We start from the raw sequence: 12,539 nt of genomic DNA, 5'->3' as shown, positions 1-12,539 counted from the left end.
AAACAGATTTTCCTTTTCTCTAAAGAATTGTCATTGTTTAACTTATGCTGTGACAAGTTTTCATTGTGATATGACTTTAGATTATAATATATTTTCTTCTAATGATTCGATTTAATATAAAATGTGGCTAATAATACTTTTTTTTTTCCTTTTGCCAACTGTTTTTACTTTGTAGTCTTTTTTTATTAATCTGGCAGCCACTTCAGTTTCATAGTTCATATTTTGACAAGTCCCAGTGCTGAAGTTTCTAAGAAAATTATGTTTGACTGCACAGCAGGTCTGTGTGTTTGACTGCGGAATTTATGCTTGAATTATATTGTAAATTGTACATATTAAGATTAGAACCAACTAATTGCATTTTCTGGCATGCAATCTATAACTGTATAAATGTACAAGTATATTTGGATAATATAAAAATTAACAAACTCTTGTACTCATTAATACTGCAAGTTCAGTTTTATCTAAAGCTATATTAAACTTTCAAAAAAGAATGTACAGTTTAAGTGTGAATCTTTGTCTAGTTTTTTCACTTTACTTATTTCGGGAAGGAGAATATAAATGAAAAATAATATTTTTCTTGTTTATGAAATTATGTAGGGAGTGCACAAATAGCCTCCTAGAATTTGATAGATAAATACACAAAAATATCTAGACTTTTCCTAGGGTTTAACTTTGAAGGAAATACATTTGATATCTGTTTACAAATCTAAATACATCAGTAGCTCTTTATTTACTATATCTGTATATCTGTGGAGATTTATATTTGAAGAATAAAAATATGACAATGGTGCTTTTCTACAGGTAGTCCTCAACTTATGACCATTATTGAGCCCAAAATTCTATTGTTAAGTGAGTTTTGTCCCATCTTACGACTTCTCTTATCACAGTTGTTAAGTGAATCACTGGAACTGATAAGTTAGTGACGTGGTTGTTAAGTGAATCTGGCTTCCCCATTGACTTTGCTTGTCAAAAGATTGCAAATCACCTGATCTTGGGACATCAGTATGAGCCATCTGTATTTTGACCGAATGGTCATGGGGATGCTACAAAGGTTGTAACTATGAAAAATGGTCATACATCACTTTTTTCAGTGCCGTTGTAAGTTTGAACGGTGACTAAATGAACAGCTGTAAGTCAAGGACTATCTACTAACCCCCTCATATTCACATATCACTAAATTTGTACCTTCCTCACTCCCATCTGTGAAAAATCTTGTAAATCGTGCCTGTGGTCCTATAATGCTTTTTCTCCTCTTCCAACAAATAACAAATGCATGCACAGTTATACAAGCTTATGCTTCTTTTTTCTCACTAGATAACTAGTGCAGCCCTTTGGGTTGAGTAAACAGCAATATCGTGACATCTAATGATGAAAAATATGCACTGCAACATATAGAAACAAAATTAAATTAAATCCTGGACAAGAATTTGTCCAAAGTAATTGACGTTTCTAGTTTTCAGGGAACTTGTTTAAACAGACTTGCACTCTAAATTATTTAGCAAAAGAGTAGCCACTTTTCTACTCACCCCAAATCATGTTCAGCAATAACAATAACCAAGGGTGTGTGGGTGTGTGTGTGTGTGTGTGTGAGAGAGAGAGAGAGAGAGAGAGAGAAAACCTGCAAGATGGTAAGTGTGGCATTATGTTCTCTGGTATGTGTGCGCAGTCACTTTCTTTCAGTGTGAATTTTTCCTATTGATGTACATGGGAAGTATAAGGATTGCGTTTTGCAAGAACAAGACAAAGGAAATCCTGCTCTGAATTGTATTAACTGGCTTATAGGACATTGAGTAATTTTCCAAAAGCATCCCCAATCAATCTTTCCTGCAAGCAGAGGAAATCATTTTACTAGCGGGAGAGCTGTTTACAACTGAAGTATCTCCAGGAGTAAAATGAGGGAATTTGCAAACGGAACAGCCTTGTAAGATCATACTGTTTCCAACCTCTGATCATTTTAAAGACACCTGCATTTAGTGAAAACCACTTACTACAATCTCACCATTCAAGTGTAGTAGCGTTATTTTTTTTTCTGTCCTAACAGCACTAGGCAGCCAGTCTTGAACACGATGCTTGTTATGATATGTACAGAATAACCCTTGAGTAACACGTGCTTATGTTTAATTCCATAATCCCATTCTAAACTAATAAATGCCTTATCGTCAAACTGCAGTGTAGCAGATTTCAAAGTCTTGGCAGAGGGCACTTAAATGTATTCCTTGGCTTAAGCATAAAGCATGTCAAGCTGTAGATTTCTTCCCAGCCCCCACTCCCTCTCCCCTCTCCTTTGTTCAGTTGGGTTTGGTTGGATTTTGGGGAACCTTTGGATTGGTCTTGACTCCTGGCAATTACATAGACAATCATGCAGTTTCCTGGCAACAATTTTGGCAGTGGTTTGTCATCACCTCCTTCCTAGGAGAGAGAGAAAGTACCGTTCACCTAGCTGTGCTCCATGCCTAAGCAGAATTAGAACTCAGTCTCCCAATTTGTATCTCGGTCTCTTTTACCATTACATTCGGCCTTTACTGAGGGTAAGGCTCTCAGCTCATTCTACAGACATAGGAGAAATGTTGTACTGCGGTCTTAATATAAGTCATTGGTTCCACTGACTGTTGAAGACATGCTGCTTTCAATCTCTTGACTTGCCTGACGCAACATGACATGTGACGTATCGCAACTCCCCCCCCTTTGCTAAACTGGGGGTGGGCGTGGCCAGCGTGTGATGCATCCGGCCCAGGGAGCCACGAGTTTGACACCCAATGCACTAAAGCGTTTGATGCACTACTTCATCATGTTGTATAACCCAGATCTCCAACTCTGCATGCTTATTCACCATCTGCAAATGTAATGAAATGCATCCTGTAAGTTTCTATCAAGACTGCTCTGAGAAAGATGAGTTTTGTGCCAAACCTCATCATGGGCTTGAAGAATAACTGTACATAAATATCCTCTGTGCCAGTAAGGACACTACATAAGTGAAGAAAGGGATAAATATCATGAGAATGGAAGTAGCTTTTTATTTAATAAGCACAAGTTAATAAGCTGAAGTCAGAAAACAATTCTGAATTTGGATCTAATATCCCTCCTGTAGAATTTCAGCCTCTCTGCTTACTTGCTTATTTGTTCATCTGATTAATGATAGCTGCCCATCTCAACAAGGGATTCTTTCCTCCCAACCTGTCATATACCATACTCTGATAAATGTATATGTACATGTTCATGTGTATATGGATATTTATATGTATGTATATGCGTATGTTTAGGTGTATATGCATACATTACGACTGTATGTGTATGTATATGTGTACATATGTACACATAACTACACATATACTAACAGTAAAAATACAAATTATATTAAAAGGTTGTAATCATAATTAGATGAGACACAGAAAATATTTCCAGTGCAAAAAAACTCGATGCAAGGAGCACCTGGTAGCCAATGAGACACTTCTGAAGATTAAGCCACTAGCACTGATAAAAACCTTTATGTTTTGTCATTGGAGAACTCTATACCTTCCCTACTAAATGTTGGTGTAAATGGAATCCAGAGAATTTTATTTTATTCAGAATATTCTATGCAGGGTTTGCATTGCTCATCTCCAAGGCCACCTTCTGACAATAAAATTTCTTCTTTTCTCCCTGTGTGGTCCGTCTCTCTCTGTCTCTCTCTCTGTGTGTCTCTGTCTCTCTCCTTTTCTTTTCTTACTACATGCTGAGAAAGTGAATCCCTTTTTTCATTAGTAACACGGAAAATTATGCGACTGCCTCATGTCTTCTTTCCCTTCCCAACCCCTGCCCAACTAAGATCAATTTGCTCAACTACTCACAATTTGTATCATGATTTGAAATTTTTTTAAAAAAAAAAAAAATTGACAGGCTCTGCCTGAGTGCAGAGTTTTACTTTGTAAGAGTTCCACTGGCGGGATACAACGATGCATAACAGGATTTTATTTAGAAGATGTATTATTGTTTGTGAATAATTAAATAATAGTTGGATAACTTCTTCCTGTTGGCCTCATGGATAACGAGTGTAATACATCAGCAGATGTTAAATCTTAATGCAGACAAGATCCTAGAGACAATACCAAGAAAAGAATCCAGGACTTATATTCAGAGAAAGAAGGAAATGTTCATTTGTGAGGCTGATGACAAACATCACCTATTCTTATTCGTAATAATTGTTCAACCCCCTAAATCATAATTGTCAGCTCGGAGGAGGAAGTTTGGAGCTGACTATTTAAACAAATAAGCTTTCCTAGGTAAAAATGGACTCTACCATATATATGCATTGGTAGCATGTTGGCGGAACAAACAGCAAAAAGGATTGTTTGATTTTTTGGGAGCAAATCTAGCATGAAAACTGGCCAACTGGTCTTAACTTTGCACAGGGAAGATTTTGATATGTTTGCTTTTTAACTACATGCATTCACACTCACATAGTTTTTTAAGGCTCCGTTTGAACTGACAAGCATTTGTAATTATTTTTTATTATATGATATTGTATTGGTTATCCCTTTTCATGACACTAATATATGGTTAAAATTTGCATCTCAAAGAAGCACTTTATTATTATTTTTGGCTAGAATTTAAAATCTAATTGCTGATTGTACCAACAGGCAACTCTCTGGAGGAATCTGGTAATAAACATGTAAAAAACATTGATTTATTTTCTTAATCTCTCTGATTATTAAAAAACAAGAAACCCTGACAATCTAGTTGGTTGGGTGTTTCATCTGTAAGATGATAAACATATCTTTGGAGTAATATTTCAAGAGCTGTTTCATAGCAATCATCCTGTACTTGAAAGCTGTAAACAGATTAACAAAACCAGCATTGCACTCATTTTGAAAATGAAATTTATCAAAAGTGGAGCAGCATTTTTCCCCCATTTTTTTTGAGAAACAAAAATGTGAGAAACACCGAGTGACTGCTGCTGCAGATTTATGGCCAAGATTTAAAGGACCCAAAACTAATTCTAAATCCTAATTTCATTTTCGATTGGAGTTGTCCCCACAGGAGCACATCCTCTACAGTTATTTGTATGTATTTCTATCTACACTACACAAACATACTTGTATCCAATGACATAGTGTGACATCAAATTAATAAAACCAGCATTGGTGAAGTTCAAGTGGCCTTCTGTGATGACACAGAATGCAGTATTGCAGGCTGACTCTGTCCACAGCCAAGAGTTGGATCCTGAGTGGTTCGAGGTTGACTCAGCCTTCCATCATTCCAAGGACGGTAAAATAAGGAGCCAGATTGTTGGGGGCAATATGCTGACTCTCTAAATCACTTAGAGAGGGCTGTAAAGCACTGTGAAGCAGTATGTAAGTTTAAGGGCTATTGCTGTTGCTATTTCATTCACTAAGCCTTCAGTTTAAGGCCGAAAGAAGCCTTGAACCAGCTGAAAATCAGCTGTGAGGTGCAGTGCAGGTAAGGGGGTGGGGGTGGGGTGGCATGGGAGGTGGGGGGGATTGCATATGCATGCGCAGGGGGCAGGGGGCCCATGCATTGCATTCTGGGTGCTGGCATGTGAGCGTGTGTGAGCCAGCGCGCACCCAATTTTTGATACAGGAGCCCCAAAAGGTTATCCACCACTGCACTAAGCCCACCGGCAGATGTGTTACAATAATTCAGAAAGAAGAAGCATCCCTTCAGGCTCTTTAAATACTGCAAAATGAATGCTTTGATTTAGAACACAGAAATCATTTGAAGCGGAGACCTGTAGCTTTAAGTCTCATGACAAGGAACACACCAGCATGGTATTTACAGGTGATGGACTCATTATTACAGGTTTTTTAAGAACAGGGAATGTCAAGGCTATAAATTCCACTTACTCTGTGCCAACTCTTTCCCCATGCCTTGCCTGTCTCTCACTGTGACAGCCTGTTATGTTGCCTCTGCTAATTAACCAAACACACAGTTTTGCTAGCAAGCCACAAGCCCGGTACAACTGTATCCTGCCACTAATGAGGAGGTTCTTCCTTGGAGGGACCAAGCTTGCCAACTAGCTGTGAGATTTAATTTGTAACCTGCTAGGACTAGCAGTTATGAAAACAGTCAACAGTTCCATGTCACCCCCACCTTCACAAAAGCAGTCGGCTTCTAGCCCTTTCCGTGAAAAACACCAGAAAATAAACAACATCACTGCCATAAATCTGTCTGTATATTTTGCCTCATTTGAATATTAGATACTTGTCATAATTCTTCTATTGGACTCTTAGTCTTCCTTCTAATAAATATACTGATTAGAACACTTAGCATGGTTTTTTTTTTCTTGGAGTAATGGTTTCTTGAGGGGGAAAGCTATGCCATAAATGCCATAAAATCCAGCAATCAAAGGCAACAAAATCTCTTTTCTATGACCTGCCCAGAGAGGCCCTGCCAATGGGCCCGGTCTGATCGAGAAGCCAATGATGAGGGGGGAGACCTATGTAAGGGCAAATCAAAAAATACCATCTAGGGTCATGTCATCTGATTTCTGACATAACAGAAGTCAGTGGCAATGGAATGGGACTACTCCAGAGGTGGTATTCAGCAAGTTCTGACCCGTTCTGAAGAGCTGGTAGCAGAAATTTTGAGTAGTTGGGAGAACTGGCAAATACCACCTCTGACTGGAGATTTTGCAGTATGCTTCCCCTGCCATGCCCACCAAGCCAAGCCACCTCCACCAAGCCACCCCCACAGAACTGGTAATAAAAAATTTTTGAATCCCACCACAGGACAACTCATTGTGGCTGGCTCGCCCTGACCAAGACAACTTGATGTGGCCAACTCGTCACAAGATCTTTCAGTGTAAGATAACTCTTAACTGCTACTGTTTCCTCAACATTAATTTTTGTCACTCACATTTGATTTTACCCCTGTTTTTAGCATCCTTTCTTCAATGATTCTGTTCTACATTTTCTTCGATATTAGGGTAACTCTTGTATTTCTCGATTCACTTGATTCCTTTTACAAGAGTTAGAGATGTCAGCAACAAGTTGGTCTCATGAGCTGTCCTAGAGACCCCAGAGACAACACCTCAGAAAGCAGAGACTGGCCTTGAAGACCATTCAGAAGTGATAGCTGGACGCGATCGAGGTTGGTACCCATGCCTTAGGATGTTTAGGAAGCTGTTGAAAATCTGGTTGTTCTCCTAGGCCTTAGATAGAGTGGTTGTGGAATCCCCTTTTGTTACGTTTGTTTGCTAAGAATCTGAACAGGTTTTCCTCATGTTTTGTTTGGTTTTTGTCCTTCACACACACACCTATACCTATGTCTATACCGACACAGATGCTGCTGGAGTGGTTGAGGCATTGAGCCACCTTGACACCAAATTAATTAAATAAACGAAGAAACAACTATACCACTCTAGAGCATTGACTTAATAGTTATTAACATTATGCCAAGGTTGCTACCTCAGAAAAGTTAGCTGAAAAGTTAGTTGCTACCTCAGAAAAGTTAGTTGAAAAAAGAAGAATTTGATTTTTTTTTTAAATCACAGTTTTTAAAAAGCCTATTTTTATACAGGAGTGTGACATGGGCATCGTTTGTCCTGCACAACTTAGGCTATTTGCTGGACAATTTGCAGTTGCTTTGTTATATCTTTTCCCCATCCTTGTTATCTTTGCCTCAGTAGAGGTGCCGTGAAAATAAATCAGAAAGTTACTGCAGTGAAAATATCTTGAAAATACAGCATCCAGGGAAAACTTGGCAGGAGCAATAGCCTCTTCAAATCTTGAATAGTAAGTTCAGTTTGAAGCAAGGCTCCTTCTTGCCAGCCTACAAAGATGGGCCTTTGGGGGAAATAATATTAAACAAAACTGATCTTCCACTGCTCTGCAGCAAGTAATTAGCCTGATCCAACTCCTGTAGGGCCAGATCAGTTAGCTTTGTAGGTGCTTCTGACACAAATACAGAGAGGTCAACATCGCCTGAAAAATAGCTGGGTAAGGGTTAAGAAGGGGCATTATGGATGAAGGAGATTATCTTTTCACAGCAGTCTGTATGTCTTCCCTTGCAAAGGCTTAGAAGATGTCCTGGATTGCCAAAAAAAAAAAAAAAAAAAGCCAAGCTGACCATCCTGAGTGTTTGCAACTAGACAGGATGGCAGAAAAACAATGTGCACGAGAAAATTATGGTACTAATCCTGCTCTAATGTATTTGCATCCTGATGTTGGATGAAAATTCATAAGCCACAAGAGGTTGCATGGTGCCACCATGGTGAACATTTCATGACTTGTCCTGTCCCCGTGGCTACTTGTGTTGCCAGTGGTGGGATTCAAATTTTTCTTACTACTGGTTCTGTGGGTATGGCTTGGTGGGCATGGCGTGGCTTGGTGGGCATGGCAGGGGAAGATCCTGAAACTCTCCATTCCCATCCCACTCCAAGGGAAGGATACTGCAAAATCCGCATTCCTTCCCCATCCCACTAACCTGCTTTCCTGCTCCATTCTCCTGTGCAGGGCAACAAAAGAAGATCCAGCCAATCAGCTGGGACTCGGGAGACAGAGAATAGAGGGGGCAGGGCCAGTCAGAGGTGGGATTTGCTGTTCTCTGAACTACTAAAAATTTCTGCTACCGGGTCTCCAGAACTGGTCAGAACCTGCTGAATACCATTTCTGCTGTGCTCGTATTCTGTGTAGTAGTGGCTGATCTAATTCTGTTGTAGACATATTTGGAGAGGCGTTATTAGCACTGTTGCCTGGAAAAAGGCTGCCAGAGTATCACCACTGAGTTGAATTCTCCTTCCTCTATTTGAAAACGACCAGCTGTGGGTCATCTCACAAAGTAATTTGTAAGATTAAACATTCCTGGCTGCACAGAACTTCAAAAGAGTGCTTTGATTCAGCGATCCTTCAGTCAAATTACCCGTTGAAACAGATTAGTTTAGCAAAGCATGGGTCCTTCAAAGATGTCTTGCTTGGGGCAGGTGTAAAACTAAATCTGAAATGGGTCAGTACCCAATATGTATTACTGCTATTAAGCAAGGAAGGGCGCAAGATGTCAATGGCCTTTAATTGCTCATGTTAACCCTTCATTTTCTTTCAATTAGAAGCAAGGTGAGGGATCTTCTCTCTCTAGATCTGCTATCTAAATGGCTTTTAAGAAGAGAAAAGTTATTGCTTTGGGAAAAAAGAGAGTTTGGCTTGGCTAGCAGTTAGGATTAATATCAAGCATGGAGCCACAAGTTTGTTCCATTCATATTGGACCTTGGATAATGTTAGTCCAGATTTTGCGGCAGCATAAAACATCAAACAACTCATGAGTAAACCCAGGACTCTCCACCAAAGGGACTTGAGTTTCTGAAGACCTCACTGTGTAGGACAGGGGTGTCAAACTTGTGGCATCACGGCAGCATCACATGACCTATTGGGACTTTTCCCCTTTAGCATGTGGTGCATCTGGCTTGTGGGATGAGAGTTTGACAGCCTTGGCCTAGGAAGACATCTGTCTGTCTTAGTCAAAATTATTGAAATAAATAGGTAAGGTTCAGCTTTGCTGGGGCCTAGTGTAATAGACAGTGAGACTGAAGGTAGAAAGGTGATGGTTGAGTTTTGATCTTGTCTTAAGCCATTCCATGGATTTTGCTGTAGAGCACTGCACACCAGAACAACTAGACACAAGAACAGTTTTTCCCCGAACGCCATCACGCTGCTAAACAAATAATTCCCTCAACACTGTTCAACTATTTACAAAGTCTGCACTACTATTACTGTTAATCTTCTCATCACTCCTTTTCACCCATCCCCTCCCGCTTGTGATTGTAGGACTGTAACTTAGTTACTTGTATCATTACAATGTATATTGACTGTTTCCTAGTATGATTTGATTGCTTATTGTACCCTATGGCTATCATTAAGTGTCATACCTTATGATTCTCGACTCTTGATGAATGTATCCTTTATTTTATGTATACTGAGAATACTTACACCAAGACAAATTCCTTGGCCAATAAAGTATTCTATTCAATGGGCTATTCTATTCTATTTTGCGGATGCAGAATAGAGGAGTCTGCATTAAGAAGGCCTCGAATACTGCATTGGATCTTTGTTCCTTCTTCTGCTGTCCTTCATTTCATTTGGACTTTATTGAAACTTCACGAGATGTTTGGAAGTTCACTCCCTTGTGGAATTTTGTGATACAATACAAACTTCAAAAGATGCAGTTTTAAAAATTGTTGGAATTGCTATTCTCATTCCAGTTTGTCAAAAATAGAAGTAGCTTCAAGTGTTTTGAAGTTCCCACGTTACAGAGTGCAGACAGTTTTTTGCTGTTACATTTTTTATTTTTCTGTTCTTTTTCTATTTGAAGTGGCTGTTCTCAGATACCAAACTTTTGAATCAAACAGCGTTCTTTTAAAAATCCCAAATTAGGGCTTACTGAATCAGCCCATATTGTACAGCTGGTTTGATTTCACAGTGAAAGTTTCTTTAAAATGTTGGATTAATTCTGTTTCTTTAATTAAAAAAATACTGATTGGGGACTGGATGGGAAAAAGAAATAAGAGCTATGTCCCCCATTATTAATCTGATGAGACAATGCTGGATGATTTTACCTACTCAATGCCTATCTAAGAACATGAGAAATGAAATTGAAACTTTAAAGAGATATTTTGTAAATCAACATAATCTGGACGGAATGGTAGTTTTTCCTACCTTTGGATATGATCCATCCAAAATCATCTCAGAATTGAGGTACTGCAGTATAAACATCTTTGTATAGACCAAAGGACCACTTTTTGATGACCAGAGGCCATACTTAGAGGAAGTAATTCCAGAATCACATTGGACAGAACAGGCATGGGTAGAATAGGATTTATTTAGGTTATAGGATATTACGAATGACTGGGTAATCTGGATAACTGGTATTGTTTTAATTATACACTCATATTTTGAGTGCTTATCTACCAGTAGAAAATGATTTCCTTGTAAAAAAAAAAGGCATCATTGGGCTCTTGTCAACAACTGACATTCTGTGATTGACATTAATAGGTGAACACTCAACAGTGGGACTGATAAGTCAGGAATATATTGGGCAAGTGTCTAGAAGATAGTGAGTGTAATCCACTTGTGTCCTCCACTGATTATGAGAAGATGATAGAAAACGTATTTTTGAAGTAGCACGACATTCTTCAGCACAATCCAGCCAGACAAGGACCAGAATGCTTTAAAGTCAGCACATAATGACATTAAAAGCATAATATGTTATGCAAACTTAGAAAGTTGGGTTGAACAAATCTTTGCAGAGATGAACCGTAACTAAATTAGACTTCTGCAAAGATTATTTTTTTATTTCTGGCATTTCATGTGATTGTTCTAGCCAGCCTTAGTTTTGGTATTGTCAAGGTTCCAACGGTGCTTTTTCAGGAGGCAACTGAACTTCCTTGGTTTTTTGTTCTTGTTTTTTCTTTTTCTTTGAAGATGTTTCACTTCTCATCCAAGAAGTTTCTTCAGCTTTGACTGGTTGGTGGGGAATGGAAGGATTTATATTCCTTGCAGACAGCTGGTCATTTGCAGGTGCTTTCTCGGGAGGCAACTGAACTTTCCATTCCCCACTGCCCAGTCAGAGCTGAAGAAGCTTCTTGAATGAGAAGTGAAATGTCTTCAGAGAAAAAGAAAAAAACTAAATCCATGTGTCTCCTGAAAAGTACCTTTGGAACAACCATGACCTGGATGACTGAGAATCTCCATAGACATATTGTCGAAGTGTTCGCTTTTTCATTTAAGGATTATATGAATGGAATGCTAACATTTTTCCCAGAGACCCTGGGAAAATCCCCCCAAAAGTGGGCAGGAAATTCCCCCACCCTATTTTCCTATCGATCGATCATTCTTTATTTGGGATTGCAGGTTACCCTCTCTCTCTCTCTCCTCCCCCCCCGCTCGGGGAACGGAGCTGAAAAGCAGATTAGTGAAGGAATGTGGCTGCCTTGGAGGGTGTGTGTGTGTGTGTGTGTGTGTGTGAGGGATATGTGTATGTGTGTGAGAGAGAAAGGGGGGCGGGAGGGAGAGAGAATCACCGCCAGCCCTCCGAGGTTAGTTTGGAGATCTCTCTCTCTCTCTCTCTCTCTCTCTCTCTCTCTCTCTCTCTCTCTCTCTTTCCCACTAATGTCAGAAAGCCACTGTCAGTCAAAATTCATATTAGTGGTCTGTGGGATTTAAAATTATGAGCTTGGTAGTCCCTGAGGTCCAAAAGGTTGGCGATCCTTGGTCTACATCACAAATAAATAAGACAGATGCATGTGAGACTATAAAGTAAATTCTTGAATTATGCAAGTTATTGAATTGCAATGCTGCAGTTAGCATCATGGATAACTCCTCCCGAATCACTGTTCCTTCTATGCCCTATTGATCAGTTTCCCTGCCTTAATCCATGTATTAGATTGGGGTCCTGATCTCAATTTCTTGATTGCCCCTTCTTCCTGCTTCATTGCCAGTCCATTTCCCTGTTGAATTTGCTCTTGATACTTTCTGCCAAAGCTGCTATTAACTACAAACATTCACCCTCTGGGAAAATGGCATCTAGGTTGATTTTTTTTAGGGACAATCAAT

This window comes from Pseudonaja textilis, chromosome 1, assembly GCF_049901715.1.
Source record: "Pseudonaja textilis isolate UNSWEBS1 chromosome 1, rPseTex1.2, whole genome shotgun sequence".
In the NCBI taxonomy this organism is placed as follows: domain Eukaryota; kingdom Metazoa; phylum Chordata; class Lepidosauria; order Squamata; family Elapidae; genus Pseudonaja; species Pseudonaja textilis.
This window is presented reverse-complemented; position numbering follows the sequence as displayed.